The following is an 18710-nucleotide window of genomic DNA, read 5'->3' as shown; positions in this document are numbered from 1 at the left end:
ATTCACACACATGCTTATCGCTGTAGGCTACCTAGAAAATCCTCATTGGTGTGAAATGTCACCCCTCCATTTCCAATGGTGGCAGTGCAGCAGTTTGCACTAACTAATGAATAGCATCAGGAGAAATTTTTTTAAAATTAATGAGATTATTCATCACCAGATTTTTTTTCAGGCACCTAAAGTTATGGATGTCTAATGATTATTCAAAAGAGGAAGATACTCTCAGCTTAGTATTAGAATAATATCACATATGGCTAAACCAGGTTTCAGAGTTATCTCCAAAGGGAAATGACAGAAATTTGCTGACTGTAGGCACTGTAAGGTACTAATTTACTGTAAAGTACTAATTTACTGTAAGGTACTAATACTGCAAATGTCCTAGTGTACAGCATATGGCTCTGATCTGAAAATACTGAAGCATGAGCTCATTTTCAGTTGAGTAGTCCTGCGGGATTAACATCTTAATTTCATCTGGAATTCTGCAGCTGGTGTACATTTTGGACGATTACTTGTAAGTGTTCATTTTGCCAGAATAATAAACTACTGCTGTATCGCATTCATTTTCTGCCATTGATCACAAATTAAGAAATTTTCACTACAGTTTCTTAGTATATTCTGCTCTCTTCTCAGTGATGACGTCCTAATGAACATATAATACACAGAAGATGATGCCACTGGGTGTTTCATAAACAGTTGCCTTTAGAAGTCTAGACCTTTAGAGATTTTACTGGTTTTCTCTGAGGTTCCTTGATTTTGATTAATTATTTTCTTTTCATATGAAGACAACTCAAAGCAACACCTTCAAGCCACGTGATGAATATACACAGAAAAACTCTTATCTCTATTCTTGATAACACATTCGAAGTATGTTGATGTTATTTGCTACATTCATACAAAGTAATCTTATATGCACATTGTTTTTTGTGCTCGGAGAACTCTTCTCTGGTTGTCTAAATTCATCTGAACCAGTTTTTAAACTGTACCTCATGTTTTTCTTTTAGTATTTCAAATATGTTTACATTGCTTAATTATATTCTGTTTAAAATCCCTCATTACTATTGGTTAGTTCAGCCTCAAACTATGGTAAGAGACCCATGCTAATCATTTACAGGTATTTTCTCTATGTAGTGAAAAAAAAATCGAATATAGATCATTGATGAAATAATCTTTTATAAGATTAAAATTTCAAAATCTTCTTTGTTTCATTAGAACATTTTCATGGGGGATAGTAGTAGGAAACTACTAAACTGTCCATGGATTAATAACAAAAGCTTAAGTATTTTTATTTGATTTTGATTCTGACCTCTTTGAAACATTGATTGCTTGTGATCATTTTCCAACTCTGCTCTCAAACATCTTTCATCAGCTCTCTAAATTTTACATGGAGAGCTCAGAAAGTCCCATACCAGTGCTCCCCTGAGGCTTTTCTCATCTGTTTTTGTTCTTTATTTTTCTGCTTAATTGCATTTGTATATTAAAGGTTACCATGTTTTATTTCTGTATCAATAGACATTTGGGGATGGTTTTGTTTTCTAATGCAGAATAGTATTGAAGGCCTCAGCTCTGCAGTAAATTGCATAATCAGTCCGTGATAATTACAGGAGGGTTGGTGAGGCCCATCCAGAGGTTATTGCACAGTTGAGGCCAAAAGAAACAGATTTTATGTACAAGTTAAGGAATATGCAGCACCATCTTATTATAAAGTCCTTTGATGCTTCAAATGCTCATGTGTATTTAACTTCACAGACATGAGTAATTCATTGACAGTAATGGAACTACCTGTGTCCACTTCAGATTGTTTGCTTAACCAGGAATGAAAGTTTATGTCCTCAGTTGCAGTACAGTTCCTTGGAGGAATATTTTAACTTTATTTTTTTCTCTCAGTGCAGTATTTGAAGAACCATGTCTTTAAACAAAAGGGATCTGTGTCTTCTACTTTCAATGGATACATGTTTTACAACCAGGATTTTTTAAACCTTCTATTAGTTTTTGTTCTTTGTTTTGGTTTTTTTTTTAAAGAAAAGTAGAGATGGTTTTGTTCAGTGAAGAAAAAATGTTGATGTTTTGCTTTGCTCTAAGGATGGGCTTAAAATAGGTCATTCTATATACTGCATAAATGGTTGGAGGAGAGATAACACAAAGTTTAATAGCTTTTATTTATTAACCTTATTTTTTTTAAATATTGTTAAAGATGAAAATGTTTACAGAAAAGATTAGAATCCACCAAAGCGTCAGTAGATTGAAATGAAGATGAGATTAATGTCTAAGTTTATCTTTTGACTCCTTTTTTTTTTTTTTTTTAAAGTATAGCTCTGTCAGCTAAATATAGTTCAGATTTTTACATTTTTATAGACTGTGTGAGTTCCCTGCAGGCACATTGTCTCTCTTCAGTGATTTATATAGTTTGAATTATAGGGGATGATAAGCATTTGCTGTTCAATAGTGTAGTTAATGCTCAGCCCCCTGGGTAACAGAGCAATGAAGCATTTACTACTCAGTGGTAGTTCTGCAACAATCAGCAGCAGTGTGACTCTATCACAGTAAATTTACATTGGTACACCTCATCCTCAGGGAGCTGAACATTCAATATAGCCTAGGGAAAACAATCAGAATGGACATTTTCCAGTCTTTTTGGGTGGCACAACAGGAGAAGTTTACTGTTGTAACCAGATCAAAATCAGAAATCACAGATGGTACAACATGGAAATTACCCAACTTTTATTTTCTCTTTTTTTTTCCCCTCCAGCATAAAAAATAAATAAATACTTGGACTATACATTTTTTGGAAAGCTGGAAGTTGAAAAAGTTTTAGTATTGGCACACCCACTGCAGTTCTGGTGCAGATGTCAGAGGCTCCTGTATGACTCTGAGCCCTTCACTCCTATGCTTAGTAGGAACCTCCTCTATCAGGTAAGTGAGCTTACAAGACACTGAAGCAATATAACACTTCTGTTCCGGTGATTGTGATGAGAAAATAGCAAGGGCTGCATCATCCAAGCAATAATAACTTTTCTCTTGCAGGATATTTTTCTTCAGTAGGCTTGAAAGCATTTTATAAAAGAAGCCAATATAATCTTTCTGTGAAAAATGGTGAAACCAAAACAGAAAGAGGCCTCAGGAGTTGGCCACAGTCCTTCAGCAAGACTGTGACAGAGTAAAAAATACAGCTGAGGTTTCCAGGGTGTCTTGTTTAATGCAAGTTAAACTTCTGCAGTCAACACTGCCCTCTCTCTGAAATGCACCTGGAAGCCTCAGGCTGCAGTACAGCCTGCAGCGAGAATAAGGACTGACAAAGCTAATTTTTCTCTTGTAAGATATGAAAGATGAGGGAGAAGAATTTACAGCGGGCAAGATGCACTTTAACTTAGGAAACAGTGAGAAAGTGTGAATCAGGATTTCTATAAATACTCCATCCCCACAGATACTGTTGTGATTATGAGAAAAGCTGATTGTAGTGAACTGGAGAGACGTAACTCTGCTTTGGTGACAGGGAATCTATATTCAATGACCATTAAACCTACACTGCATTTTTAAGCCTGACTGGTCATACAGTAGAGAGCCAGCAAGCACCGACAAGTTTAAGTGCACGTTTCAGGCCCCTCAGATCTCCACACCCATACATTTGGTAGCATATTACCACACCAGAGTGCCTGAACAGTCTGTCTGCAAGAAGGCTTCAAGCTGAGGGGGCAATTCAGGTTTCTAGAAAAGGCCTGTGTTATGCTTTGTGCTTGCCTGCCTGCCACAGTGTGGAAACAGCATAAGGACATTGTGAAGAGCCTTAAAAAAGATAATGTTGACAGGCAAATGAAGAAGATTGAGGAAAAAAGCATGATTTGTGTTAAAGTCATGGAGGCATTGCTGCTGACATCCCCTGGCTGTGGTGAGAGTGTAATACTACCCTGTGGTTGTGAATAATTAGAAAGCAGCTTGATGTCATTAGAATTGGGACTGTTTTGGAATCAGCATAAAAATTAGGAGCTGCAAAACTTTCAAAGGACAGGAATCTGATAAATAATGGGCAGAAACGAAAAATTACAAAATAAATGGCTGACTGGCTGAAAATCATAAGATCTCAGATGAGATGTTCCAGTCAGTGCTCTGATGGGCATGCATCAGCTCCTTGTAGTCAGCAGGCATGAGTGTCATTCCCCCACATCCAGCCTGCATCTGACCTTAAAGCATGGACACCGATAATAAAGCAAGGAGAACTACTTACATAAAGCCTGTAATGAACCCCATACAACTGACAAAGATTAATCTTATCCAGTAAAAAAGTATGGCCTATTTTGTCACTCTAGTCAAGAAAATCAAAGTTATGTTCCAGTCCTAGAAGGAATTCTGAGTTTAAAACTGTGAAATGGAGAAAGAAAAAAACTATGAATAAAATCAAAGAGAAAAATGAAAAGGTCACACTGAGTCAAAGAGAAGTTGAAGGGGCACTAAACTAATATCAAACCAGCTTACTGTGAGACAGAATATTAATCTCAGCAGCTTCAGGGTTCAGGTAACTGACCTGTTCCTTCACCTAAAGCTAAAAGGCAGGTCTCTCTGGGAGAGTGGTAGTAATATTTGAATAATTTCAGTAATAATATCAGAAGGAAATTGAGAATAATGGAGGATTCATTAGGTCAGGATTCAGAATCCGTGGTCTCAGAAATAAGAGAGAAGCAGCTGTGGAAGGAAGATACAGTATTAATGTTATAAGTCTCAGTGTACATGTATGTAATACAAAGAATCTGTATTGCTTTATCTCTGATAAAGCATTTACCTCTGCTGTTACCTCCATCCTCTTTCCTGCATCACAGTATGCCTAAGGCAATAGGAGGGAGCTGAAACATTATGTGGTTACACAATGCAAATAAAGGTGAGGGTTCCACACAGAACATCTATTACAAGTGATAGTGTGTATGATTGAAAGACCGAATGTCTTCAACTGATAGGAAATAAATATTTCTTTAAACTTTGTGCAACTGAGAGAGAAATCATTGATTCAATCAAAATGGCACTGTACCAGACCACTTTAATAGGCTCTTTCCAGAGCAGAATCACATATGGAAGCAATTTTGGATAACGTGCTGTAAAATACATTCCAGGGAATAATCCCATGCTGGCAGAGGTTGAACTAGGCAGTTTAATAAACCTTCCGTCCCTAATTTCTCTCTGCCTGTGATTCTTTAAACTGAAGCCACATAATTTTATGTTCCCTATAGCTTTTGAGTCATCTAGTATCTTCTGATTTACAGCTTGACGTGTGTAAAACGAACTCCAGGTTACCTGAGGAAGAAAGATGCCATAATAACAGAAGGTGTCAGATATGACATTGCCAACTCCAGACCCTTGTTTTTTGTTTGTTTGTTTATTTATTTATTGGAATGAAATATACTGATAAGAAATAACTGCAGTGGCCAACCTTCCCTAGAACCTTTATTAAATCCTTATATTAGGAAAGTGCATAGCAGTAGAAGTGATATAAAACTATAGGGCAAGATACACAGAAATTAGATGACAAAGGTTTGGGTGACACCAACCTAATTTCTTAAGTGTGAGCGTTGGGAAGAGGTGTAGTATCATCAAATTGGTTGTATGTTGTGTGTAGCTACCAAGGACCGTGGACAATGCACAGCTTTTGATGGGCAATGTGTAACTTCCAGAGGTCTGCCATGTTTCATTTTATGTGGATCCAGAAGAAACAACCTGTTTCTTCAGAGCACCTCTGATTTTGTCATCTGTATCAGGAAGTGTTAGCAAACTAAATGTTTGACAAAAAGTCTGATACCTAAAGTCCCAGATTGGGAATTGCCACTATTGAAGAAAGAGGTGTTTAGTCTCATCTTACCTAACTGTAGACATCTAAATCTTAAAATGAGAAAAAACACCTTCTGAAGGTGCTACTCTCTCTATTGATTATGCTAGTCTTACAAAATGGAGAGACATAGGCACTTCCAGAGGCCAGTTTATCCCATATGTCTGTCATAAATGGAATGACTTCAGATGACTGAGAGTAAACCTTACCCCTCACAGTTCAGTAAATGAAGCTTGATGGGATGAATTTAAACCAACAACTGGAATACTTCCAAATTTTTCCTGGAAAAACAACAAGTGTTTAAGAAGGCTGAAATCTGTAACAAAGTTGTGCTAGGCTCCAGGGCTCTAACGGCCTGCACTCTTACCAGTGCAAGTATGAGGAAAATTGTAAAACTACCAGAAACATTTATAAAAGTCTTTTTAAAACACTTTGATATATGAAAGAATACTGTTTGGGAAGATGCTTTTCAACAAGCTATCAGGTGAGACCGTTGACTGTTTTGCTAATGAACAACATGATCAAAGGAATTAATGTGAAATGTTAATAGGAGAGCTAATTAGAAATGGAGATCTATGCGATTATAACTATGTCATACCAAAACTACCAAGATAAATGCTTCCCCCCCAGCATCTATTCATCATCACACTGAATGCTACACTTTCCAAATTATAGTATTAGTAAACAAGGAAGGACCTGAATTGCATTTAATTAAAAATTCATATCCAGAATTTTCAACAGGTGAATGGACAGGAGAAGGAGGGAGAGTAAGAAACCAAATAATATATTTGTAATAATTCTGAACACAATATAATTTTTTATTTTTAGTTGGGATTTAAATAGTGTGGGGACTGATTATGAATCAGTAAATCATAATTGATTATAAATCAATTTTCATTCCAGATGTAATCTCATGTTTCAGAAGAGCTGTTGTTTGAATAACTAGAAGGTTAATTTTTATATTAAAGACATGACTGTATCACCTAGGATTCTACCAGGAAGTCTGTTTCACTATGAATGTGTCAAACTCAGGCATGGAAGCGTTGGTTCATCATGAAGTAAATATGCAAAAAGTGACTTAAATTATCACCTAGGTTGATTTTTCTATCAGCAAAAGCTTGCTAGGCCTATCTATAGTTGAACCTGAAAGAGAATAATTAAACATATCTTTGATAGGCTTAATCCTATGAAATATAAAGCACCCAAACTCTATTTTAACAAAGCAATAGACAGTTTATCTTAAAACTATGTTTAGATCTGCAACATTCTTAAACATCATTATGGGTCTGACAGCAGTGACTGCCTAAACCAACTTCCCAGAGGTGTGTGTGAAGTGGTGTGAAAAGTCCATATTCAGTGTCCTATGGTTTTGAATCAGTTTGTGTTAAAATTAGTTATAAGCTACGTTAAAACCATTATAATGGGTTTGAAAAGATTTTTAGAACCGTGTTTATTGCTAATCTTATCTCAAGAATATGCACAACCTCAACTCCAGTCCCACTAGAGAAACCACAGGCTGGGGAAGTTTCACCTGACCCCAACAGTAGGGCCTTAATGGGAAAAAAGAAGTTGCACAGTCTTACCTTTGTTTGATGTTCTAGTCTGGAACATCCAGAGGAGAAGTGCTCAAGCAGCTGAATTAGTAATGGAAAAACTTGGTATACATGCATTTACCTTCAGATGGACTGATATTCAATTGCCACATAGAATACTGCAGGCCTTTCTGTGCCTGAATGTGACCTAGCAAATTATTTTTATAAATATCTCAAACAAAGATCAACATTATTTATTGAAAGAATACTACTTCATACATGTGACATTCATGTTTTGTGGCAATGGTGAAGAGGGTCTGTGGTTTGTATTTCTTTTTTCCAGAATAACAGATCAAAATTTGAAGCCACACGTCAGAATCAAGTACAAGTTTGATGATGAGGTAGCAAATGAAAAAGGCAATTGATTTGTACTTGCAAATTATGTCTTTACCTTCAACACAATGCAATGGTCCAACTGTGCTGTAGACTTGACTTTGTTCAAGGTAATTTGATATTGATCAGCCTTCAGCTGAAATGCTACAACAATCAAACTGATCAAATGTAATGTTACACAGATATGGTTTTTGAGGCATACTACTTCTATGAGAAATCATCACATCACAGAGAAACAAAGTGGACTAACAAAAGCATATTTATCATGCTTGGTTTCTTTTTCTCACTCCTGATGTATTGAGTTTTATTTTTAGCATTTGAAAATGGCTGAGAAATATGTGGTTATTTCAGACATTCTGTGAACATTGATTTTTCTTTTTCAACCCTCTTAAATGCATTAATAATGTAAATAAAGAAGTCAAAACAGACATTTCTAAAAGAGGCAATAAGTGAAAAGTTTCTCTTGAATTTGATTATTTACTCCAACCAATCTCTGAAATTCAGTAAATTCTCTAAATTCAATGGAGAATTTTTTCACATACTTTAGTGAAGAGAGTGTTTAGACTCTGCCAAAATTCATATTTATGAATGGCATGTTCATCTGGCTTCTCCTAACTCTATATGTTATAGTGCTGGTGTATTCATTTCCAGTGTAGCAATATGGCTTTTCTGTGGCTTACCAACTCTATATGCCATTTGCAGCTGATCAACCCAGTGATCTGATATATACACTTGCATACATAATTCTATTGCTTTTGCTGTGACACTAAGATTGATCCAAGGTGTATTGGCATCCAGAAAAATTATTTGGTCTTTTGACCTGTACAATTTGCATTGCATTGCATTTCTACAACCAGGCATATTTTAAAAGGTATTTTAATTATTGGAAAGGCATGAATGTCTTATCTACACTATCTTTTTCTGCATCTTCGACATCTTAATTTTTAAGACTTATTTTTCTTGAAAAGCAGAAGTGTTCAGTTCTGTCTTTATCTGGGAAATAGCTGTTCTCAAGAGTCATGCAATTAAAACTTGGGTAGCGATTTACCTTAATACAAAAATTAATTTAGAATTATATGCTTCACTCTCAAGTTCAGAATGTACATAGAGGTAATCAGTGTGATTGCTTAAAATAGTCTGTTTTCAGTGGGAATTGCAGCAGCATTCAAAATTCATCAAGATATGGCCATATGTTAGCAAAATAATCACTGTAGTCTTTTTTAGACAATTAATGGCATTAAATCATCACATACTAGATTCTGACTAACAGTCTTGGGCAAGCTGCTCATACAAATATAAGACATGTTAATTAATAAATCTAAGTGTAAACTCATTAGCTTAAGACTACATAGCAGAAGCATGAAAACAGTTACCTTTTTCCCCTTAGGATGACAACTTCACAATTATAAACAGAGCTTGAGAAGATACGCTTATGAGGCACTTCTTTCAGATGAGCTAATTAAGAATGTTCTGTTTATTTTTGTGTGTGCCCAAGTGAACAGTACTACTATGGTAGAATGAGCTAGATAATTTTTAAGTCCGCTTCACAGTTTATTCAAGTGGTTAAGTTTGGTTTCAAGACAGCAGTTCAAACCCAGGTTGAACACATTTTGTTCAGTATAATTTTAGAAGGCGCTAAAAGTACAAACAACTCCTGAGGGTAAGTCATATCACTTAAAGGAGGAATTCAGATGTCCTCTTTGAATTAAAAGCACTGAGTTAGAAAAAAAGAGAAAACATAGCAGATTCAGTTAAATGCTTAAAGATTTAGAAACTATGGTATTCAGAATATTCTTGTTCAGTATACTAGAGCAAGAACTTAAGCCTTTTTTCTGTGCTGGATTTACCTTGCTACAGCACCATGTCTTTTGCTATTAAATATCCATGTAGGCATCAAAACAAGTCCCATTAGTTACATTGGTACTTCATTTTGTCGTGATGCTTTACTATCTGACAAGAACTGATTTGTATCAGTGAAATGACCTCAGCAGTAATCTCTACTGATGTACTCATTTGTTCAGGAGCTGAAAATAAAACCATGCAAACATTTCTGCTGAGAATAATTCTTTTTATTCTATCTTGTGAGCAATAATATTAACAATAAAATAGTATAGCTACAGATCTACCCCTAGGCATATAAAATTTCACAGCAACATTTTCCACTGTAATATTAAGAGTCAAATTGCCAACAGTGCAGACTACATGCCTCTTTACTTCCTCTATGAATGGGTAAGAATCAAGAGAGATTTTGTAATTAGGAAAAGACCCCTAGCTGAATTGCTGGAATATATTGTATACACATGTATATCGTGCATTATAGAGAGATAGAAACCAAGACACTTGATCACTCCAGGGAACATGTCAAAAAGCTGTGTGAGAAATTCTACCATGAGGTAGATACATTGCTTTACTTTTGCATAATATAACAATGTTAATTTATTAATTCTTGGTTTATTATTAAAATGCATGGCAGTCACACATGGAGTAACTGCTTCTTGGAAAACACCATTAAAATTAGCAGGTTTTCCTAGTGGAGAAAAGAATTAAGTCTTATTACTTTGGATTCAGTATCCACAATTTTACTTTGCTCACAGTATTTTTTTTTTTTTTTTTAATTGAGAAAGAAGGCGTTTTGACTGGCTTGAAGGCTTAAAGGCTCCCATGCACTTTTTATGACTTAATCATTAGAAACAAACTGCTTCATGATCTCTGTTACTTAATGCAAGTCTATTTTTTTTTACAGTCCACCTTGATTATAGGACATAGAAATGTCTTGCTGGCAAGCCAGTAAAAATACTTTTGTAGTCATTTAGTAGCTGTAGAAAATAGCTTATCTAAATCAGACTCTTGAAATTTAAGCAAAGAAATTTGGTTAGTTTTTGTTCTGAGACAAGCTATTATTGAGCAGTGTTGACACTAATAAGATTTCTGTCTTGATCCTTCTCCCTCAGTCTGTCCTTCAGTGTGTGTTTGTCTATATTCCTCTACTTTTGAACCGATTGGCTAGTTTAAACTGAATTCTCACAGATATTTGTGCAAGTTGTTACTACAAATTTTATGGAGACAGATAGCCAGGTAGAAGAGGGAGATTTAGTGTACCTTCCCAAACGTACACTATGCTTTAGGGGGGGCAAAGGTGGTTTTCCTTCTATGAAATAGAAATAATCTGTCACGTTGTCATTCATGTCTGACCCAAATAACAGGGTCAGGTAAATTCTTCGAATTCATTTCCCATGCAGCTCTTCCAGAATAGCAGCTGCTCTTGGCTGAAATTCACTAGAAAGTGGCAAGGCTACCATTCTGATCATAACTCTTATTAAAGTTAATAAGGATGTTTTCCTGAAATTTCCTTTGATTCCAACAAAATTCTATGAACTCTCCTTAGGAGAAAAATCTTTCTATTCCTACCTAGTAAAAATGGGAAATTTGTCTACTAGATGCTGTCTCTTGTTTTGCTGTGATTTACAAGCCTAATAAAACAAAATGTCAGCAGGTGAAATGGAAGTTGTAGTGCAATTAAGTTTTCAGTACATTAATAGCCAAGGAGTTGTGCAAGAAATCACCCAGGATCATGAAAAGATAAGAGAACATTGTTGTGGTAAATCACACATGTAGATGAGAGGTAGTATTTCAACCTGAGAAATGTTAGTTTCTACTTGATCAAAACTTATTGCACAGAGAAGGAGGTTTTACATCACTTCATGTTGCACATTTTTCTTCACTTGATTCAGCAGTTATACTAAAGCAGGAACTTTGATGTCAAGATGGCATGAATGCCTTAGCAAGGGGCTGGGGGTCTAAAGCTTTTTAGACTTCCAACAGTGTAAGACTTAAGTGACTTGACTAGAAAAAGATCAGAAGAAATAAACTTACCAAATAGGGCAGCCTGCCTAAAAATTTAGTGCACTTGAAAGAAGGTAATTTAAATTATTATAGTTGTATCTGTCTAACCCCAATGCCCAAGTACAACAGAAGTTTGGAATGTTTTCTTTTCACGCCCTTGTATATTTGTTGGGAAAGGGTTGAGCTAAACCAAAGGTGACTATGGGAATAGGATATCCACCTGAGGAGGGAGGACTCAGAATCTGAATTTGTAGTTTCACTTAAAAAAAAAAAAAATAAAAAATCAACATTTAAAGTAAAGATAAATATATGAACATTCTCACTATTTTTTTCAAATAAAGAAAAAGTGATTCCATGCCATATGCAGAGAGCTAGCAACCTGGAGACCCTAAGAATCAAGACTTCAACTGAATTTCCTGAAAGTGTAGGTGTTTGTGAGAGAGCTACAAAGAAAGTGAGTGAACTTTTAGAAAATTAACCACTCTTACTGAGTCTTCTTATGGGATAGAGGTAGTCATGGAACTGGTAGTTGTCAGTCAGAGTGTGGTGATGGAGCTTACATGAGAGTTAAGACACCAGATTTTTCTCAGCATTATCACAGTTGCTCTGCCCCTGCCCAGGTTTGTTAAGATTCCAAGAGACTTCCCTGCTAGTGCTAGGCAAGTAACAGCAACTGCAAGACTGTTCTTAAGGCCATAAAATGTAAACCCTTCCAATCAATTAATGCTGAAAGAAGAAAACTATAGAGAGTACTGGTGCAGATTACAAGGTGCAATACAGACTTACTTGGGTTGAGCTGGTTGACGACAAACTTAAAGCTGACCTTAAATATTGCTGGTTGTGTAAGATAGTTCTCATGTGCAGAAGACAGTTATCCTCATGGTCAGCTATATGGATGTTTAATGAGATGTTAGGTACTGGAGTAAAAAGGTAGGCACTGGAGACCTCCATTCGAAACTTTCTCTAAGCATTTTTTCATGTGCCAACTTCTTAATGAAAAAAATCCTGTATTTCTGCTGTGCTCAAATTAATGTCAGAAGTTAATCCCTATTCTTCAAAATTTAACCCAATCCCTTGTTTGACAAATTGTAAGTATGTGTAGATATGGAAAGAAATACTGTAGATTTGTTAGGGCTTGACAACAAATTAAAAAGAAACAATTTGCTCATCTATACCACCTGACAGATTCTGACTTCATTCATTCTGAGTATAGAAAGTGAAATTCATGTGTCATAATGACAGGTGAGCCCAAAATAATGGAAAAAAATAATTTTTAAAAAGTAGAAGGAGAATTTGTTCTCAGCTGTGTATTTTTATAATCCATGGCAGAATCATGTTAAAGATCTGAGGAAAAAGTTTCCTGGAAATAGGAAAGGTTGTCTTCTGTGCATTATTTACATCCATCATAAACGAAATTTAGGCTTCTGCTTAAGGGCTCGATGTTCAGGCTTGACTGCCTTTTAAGATTGAATCTCTTTTTTCTTCTTTACTCATGGTTCATCTGGAGATGTGAAGTCTGTGACAAAGAGCAGGTAAGGAGACAAAATGGGCAGAGACAAGATAGGAGAATATAGACAAAGAAGCAGATACGCTGAACTATTGCAGAAAAACGAACATCTACTTCCTAGAGACTTCATCCAGCAACCAGAGCTACTAACATTAATGTGTAGAGAATGTAGAATTTTCTTCTCACATCTTTTAGAGTATACAGCATATACGCATTAATTACCAAAAGTACTATGGTGAAGTGAGGGAACACTATAACAAATATTTTTCTCATTTTATGCAATATTGTGGAGTTAGTTTTTTTAGCCTATGTAACAGTGCATATCAAATACTGAAACAAAAATGAATGAGCCAGTAGTTTATTTCAAAAAATAAAGACAAACACTACTAGAAGCTCTTCCCTTCAAATCACTTAGTGTTTCATTAGTGAAAATATATGGTCATTAATAGACATGCTACTAAAAATTGTCTTAGGTCTGCTATGAGGTTGGAGAAGGATGGTTTTTCTGTTCCACCACAAATTCCTTGATCTGGTTCTTCTATTGACTCTTCAATGTCATGGTTATTTTAATAGCAGCACATTATTTTTCTTTTTCCATTTCTCTTCATGATTATGTTTTGCAGGTTGGAGAATACATAGCGATAGTGGTCTCTACCTTTAGGGTTTGTGGGGATTTTTTCCTAAGCAGGAGTGATCGGATATCTTCTCTTTCCTCCAACCAGGTTGATTTGTAGTAGTCTGTAATGACAGAAATCCAACATCTTTGGCCATATGTAGGTCCTGAGATTACAGCTCACCAAAGCTAATAAAATATGGCTAGCTTGAGGGATCTTCAGGACCTCTCAACTGAACATTGCAGAGACTTAGCATGACTGAAGTTTACAAGTCCCACTGTAAGGTAAATTGCTGTAGAAGTGGTAAAGCACGTGCAAAATACATGGTGGTCTTCTGTGAATGTTATGCTGTTACTTTCAGTGCAGAAATACTCCTTTTAATGTCTGAGGATTTCTTACCTTCTCCCTATTCTCACTGGATAGCCTCATTAAGTAGTTTGAGTAGTAAAAAATTCACTTAAACCCCATTCTTTTCCTACTGAGGTCTTGAGAGAAAATCCAGTGGAATGGGAATAGGTAGAATTTGCTTATCAAACCCATTCAAGAGCACCATATACTTGTAAATCAAACATTATCTAAGTAGTAGAAATATGGATTCAAGTTCCAGAGGGGAAAAAACCAAAACAACAAACAAACAAACAAACAAAAAACCAACCAACCAAACAAACAAACAATAAAACAAAACACCACAAAACCTTAACCTTTTAAGTATTTCTGTGAATTCCAACTAGAGGAAAACAAATTCTGTTTACTTTTATAAATAATATCAAAAAATACAAGAAGATGAAATTTCATGTGGGAATAACAACCTGGACAACAAAGTAAACATTCTTGGTTTTCGAAGAGATCCTTTTACTTAATCCATGAAGGGAAAAAACTCTTTATTTTTCATTGAAATATTATAATTGTTTTGAAACTAATTGGTTCAGGAGGTATTCCATGGTCTATATTCTTAAATGATAGAAGGTGTAATCAAGTAATTCAACTAACAGCATGCTTGGTAGAATGAGAAATGTTTGTTTAGACTCCAATTTATGGTTGTTTGTTTTGTTATTTTACCCTCAGGAGAGAACTTAAATGTTTAATTTTGTAGCTTTTCTAATAATTATACAAAGCACACAATAAAGCATAAGGCAACTTTGCCTGGTTTATATTGACATTTTTAATTAAATGTTTTTTCTTTTCATTGCAAACAGAAATTTAAAACCAAAAATCATCAGCAGGAGATTTTAACTGCACAACATTCCTTTTGACTTGGAGACAATAGCTCTCATTGGTTTCACTGGAGGAGGATTATGTCTTTCTTTTTTGTGTAAAGTCTATTTTAAATTGTTGAGTTCTTCTACTTAAGTTTGTGGTCTAGTCACTCAGCTAAGCCCTTCCAGGTACTAAGGAATTATCTTCACAAAATTGTTGCCAGGGAGAAGATAATTTATTTACACTTTATAGATTGGAACAAGGCACATCAAATGACTGTGCCAACAAACTGTTGTTCTCTTTGATGTGCTATCAGGACATTTATTAATACTCTTAACAGAACAAATATAATTCAGTGAAAATTTAAATTCAGTGGACCAAATTGGTTTTGGACTGGCTTTGTATCATGTGGTATTTTGCAAACTGTAATGGAGTCTGCGTACAGAGGCCAGCTTCAGCAAATCATCTCTAATGACAACATTATGACCTGTTTTTCCCATCACAGGGTGTGGACCAAGGAGGCCTTGGCATAACCTTTTTGTTATCCCTTTCACTATCTTGGTTTACACAAGCCAAACCACACTTCTGCAAAATAGAATAGAATGTTAGCTGAGTATCTTCCTAACACACCTGTACACAAAGGCATTTCCACATGCCTACAGTTATTACGTCTACTTTACTTACATTTGATTGCATGTGAAGTGCATATTCGGTAAAAAGCTTACTAAATTGAGTTTTGAACCTGGCTTGAAGCTACTTGTCATATATATTGTTTGATTAAACTAAAATATAGGATGTATAAAACATAGACACCTTAGAATTAAATTATTTCTCTTTGTTTAACTTGGAACTCTTATGTATATGCCTGCTTTATTAAAAACATAGCTGTAAAAATTTGAACTACATGAAATAATTAAGGCAAACAAAGCCCAAGCCAGAGACAATAATTTAGAAGCAATATACTTTTTCATGAGTATTCTAGGAGCTGAAATGGGAAATACTGACTCATTCCCCAGAAACATAAGCCTAATTTTTACCACATTCCTACCCTAATTGTGCAGACTCACCAGTTAAGCAGTTTCAGATAGGCAGCTAAATGTCCGAGTACTGCTTTGGGTTTGTATTGTTCTAATCAATCTGATAGGAGCTGAGAGCTGATTTGTTTGAGACTGGACTTCTACTGAATGTGAACCTTGCCCTCCAGTTTCTGTAAATCCTGGATTTTCAGAAAGCTTCTTCCTGGTCGTGAACTCTGTAGTTCTACCACTCATTAATGTAAAATGTTTGCATCATTATTTCTAGATGAATGATTCACTTGTTAAAAAGTAATAGCAAAAAAAAAGCTTAAGAGATTTCAGCAGAAAAGCAATAACCTAGATCCCTCTAGAGGACATTTCTGTAATATTTGGTAGGGAAAAAGAATTGAACTTGTCTCCCAATTCTCTGTCTACAAATAAAGGAAGCTTATCTACCTCATGTTGTTGCTTATTATCTTGCCAGCATGCTTCTGTTGGATGGTGAAAGCTGCATAATTATTGTACTTTCTCTCCCTTAAACCAGTTCATGCTTAGAACTGAGTAATGCAGGAGTTTCTGTGTGCATTAAATTAATTCCTATATGCATGTTTCTATGAAGATTGTATGTACTAGTATTACTAGTACATTGTATTACTAGTACTTCACTCTATGAAGTGAAGTTTGCTGCCAGTTATGTATGCACTTTGTGTAATTTGAGTTGATGGTATGTAAATATTTTATTATTAATGTCCTTTAATATATTTTTAGTTCATCTCTGGTCCTTGTTCTGTTTCTTCTGAACATTTATCATTCTTATCTCCTTCCTAGCAAAGTGTTATATTCCTCTATCACCATGTTATTCCACAGGATCCTCCCAGGTATTTGAAAAACAATTTTAATTTTTTAATTAAATGAATATGAAGAGTGGTACATTTTTATACTTACTTCTGGCATAGAGCAAAATAGTTTTTGATCATTCATTACATGCAAAAGTTCTTGTTGTACACCATGAAATGTAATTTCATCCACATAAGTGAACATTGATGAGGTGCTTTTGAAGAAGTGTTGGGTAAAACTACTGGCCATAATCAACTTTGCTGTAAAGGTGAAAAGAATAATGTTATAATGAAAGATAAAGATGTGGAAAAATACTCATAAAGGCAATTTACAAAACAATTTACAAAGAGCAGCATCATTTTCTGCAACATTATCCTGCCTTGGAAAAAATCTGTAACTTGCATGTATCATGCATTACAATATACCAAAACATAGCCAGACTATACATAATCTGGATTCATTTTCTGACCACAAAATGTCAATAATCTGGGTTTCATAGACTATAATTATCTGCTTTTCACAGAAAGTACTAGCAGTGTCAAAATCTTACCCTTACTTTTGTACTGGAGCTGAGCCAAGAACTATTGATGGCAGGGGAAAGACTCTAGTGGGTTTTGTATTATTCTTCATTATGCTTCACCACTTTGCCTAAGTGCCACTTTACATTTTGTCCATGTACTTGTTCATGGTAGAAATTACATTTCAAACTGGGAAGTATGTTTGAAAGGATGTGAGCTGCCACTGGGTACTTTTAAGCAATGTAATTTTTTTATTCTGAGTTGATAGACTGGGTAATTGATTTATCATTGCTTACTTTTGGCTCAGTAATTAAGTGGAAAGCAATAACTCAAGGGCTGCATCTGCCAGTAAGTGGAGCTCTTTGCTAGCCTAGGGAGGTGTGTCCTCACCAGGAGACTTTTTTTTTTCCCCCCCCAAACTAAAACTACTGGAGAGTTGGTATTCAGTTTTAATTTGGCCCTTCTGCAACTTCCACATTATGTTTCAGTTCTGTTGGTTTGTAAAACAAGAGGATGATGGCTAAAATCAAGAAAATTATAAATTATTTCCATGGAGATTTTATTGCTTTTCTCTTTGACAGTCAGCGGTGCTACTCATTCCCTTTGTCCCTTAAAAAAAAAGGGAGATTTTAATGTTTTAGTTTTATGTTTTTGTAAGAAATATGTCATGGTATTTATGGTGTATCATGGTGCATTTTTCCACACCAGGGATATGTGGGTCAGAGTGGACAGTCTCCCTATACTTTTCACAGTATGGGCTCATTGCTCACTGATGAACATTTGCAGTAACGGTTCTTTAGAGCATAATGTGAACCCAATCATGCCATGATCTACTTTGTGGTTTCATAAGTGATTTAAAGTGTAGGACAGTGAAGGATCTGCTTTCATGAGAACTGCTCTTCCAAGAATCAACTTTATTTTAAATTCACCTTCTTTTCTACTACAAGCTGTCTCACTTAGGAAGGATTTTTAATGAAAACATATAACTTTCCAGTCACATAAAGAGAAGCATGGAGAAAATTGTATTCAATCAAAATGAGATGTCAGGATTAGTTTTTTAACTTAAATTCTCAAATGAATTCTCCCTTAAATCCAGATTGAACATACTATTTGCTTGCTAATCCTGGAGGTATGCTTCTTTATGTACTTTATTAATGTTGGAGTCCCATTTATTTATGCTGGTATGTGATTTACTTGGTATGTTTCTCCATGTATACTGGCAATGTTTTATCCCAAATATTGTATATATACATTGGCTAATGCTAAGTCGGCCAGCTTTCTGAAGGTAGCTCCTTTTGTACATAATGTGCACTCTGTAATACTTGTGTTTGTTCCCTCAGAGCTCACCAGTGTTCTTATTCCCCCCACAGTCAAAATGTGTATTGGTACCCCATTCCTGAAAAAAAAAAAAGCAAGACTATTTTGGCAGGAATATATATGTTATTTT

The 18710-nt window shown here is 35.3% G+C and overlaps 1 long non-coding RNA gene across 1 annotated transcript in view; it reads left to right on the top strand.

Annotated features, from left to right (window-relative positions):
• The window catches only part of LOC116964766, a 56834-nt gene that overhangs the window by 14109 nt on the left and 24015 nt on the right, over window positions 1-18710 (top strand). Inside the window, exon 2 of the long non-coding RNA XR_004408933.2 lies at window positions 2747-2910. This is a non-coding gene — a long non-coding RNA (uncharacterized LOC116964766). The remainder of the gene's footprint in view (window positions 1-2746; window positions 2911-18710) is intronic.

Source organism: Tyto alba, unplaced genomic scaffold (genome assembly GCF_018691265.1).
Source record: "Tyto alba isolate M040663 unplaced genomic scaffold, T.alba_DEE_v4.0 Super-Scaffold_10, whole genome shotgun sequence".
Taxonomy (NCBI): Eukaryota; Metazoa; Chordata; class Aves; order Strigiformes; family Tytonidae; genus Tyto; species Tyto alba.
This window is presented reverse-complemented; position numbering and strand designations above follow the sequence as displayed.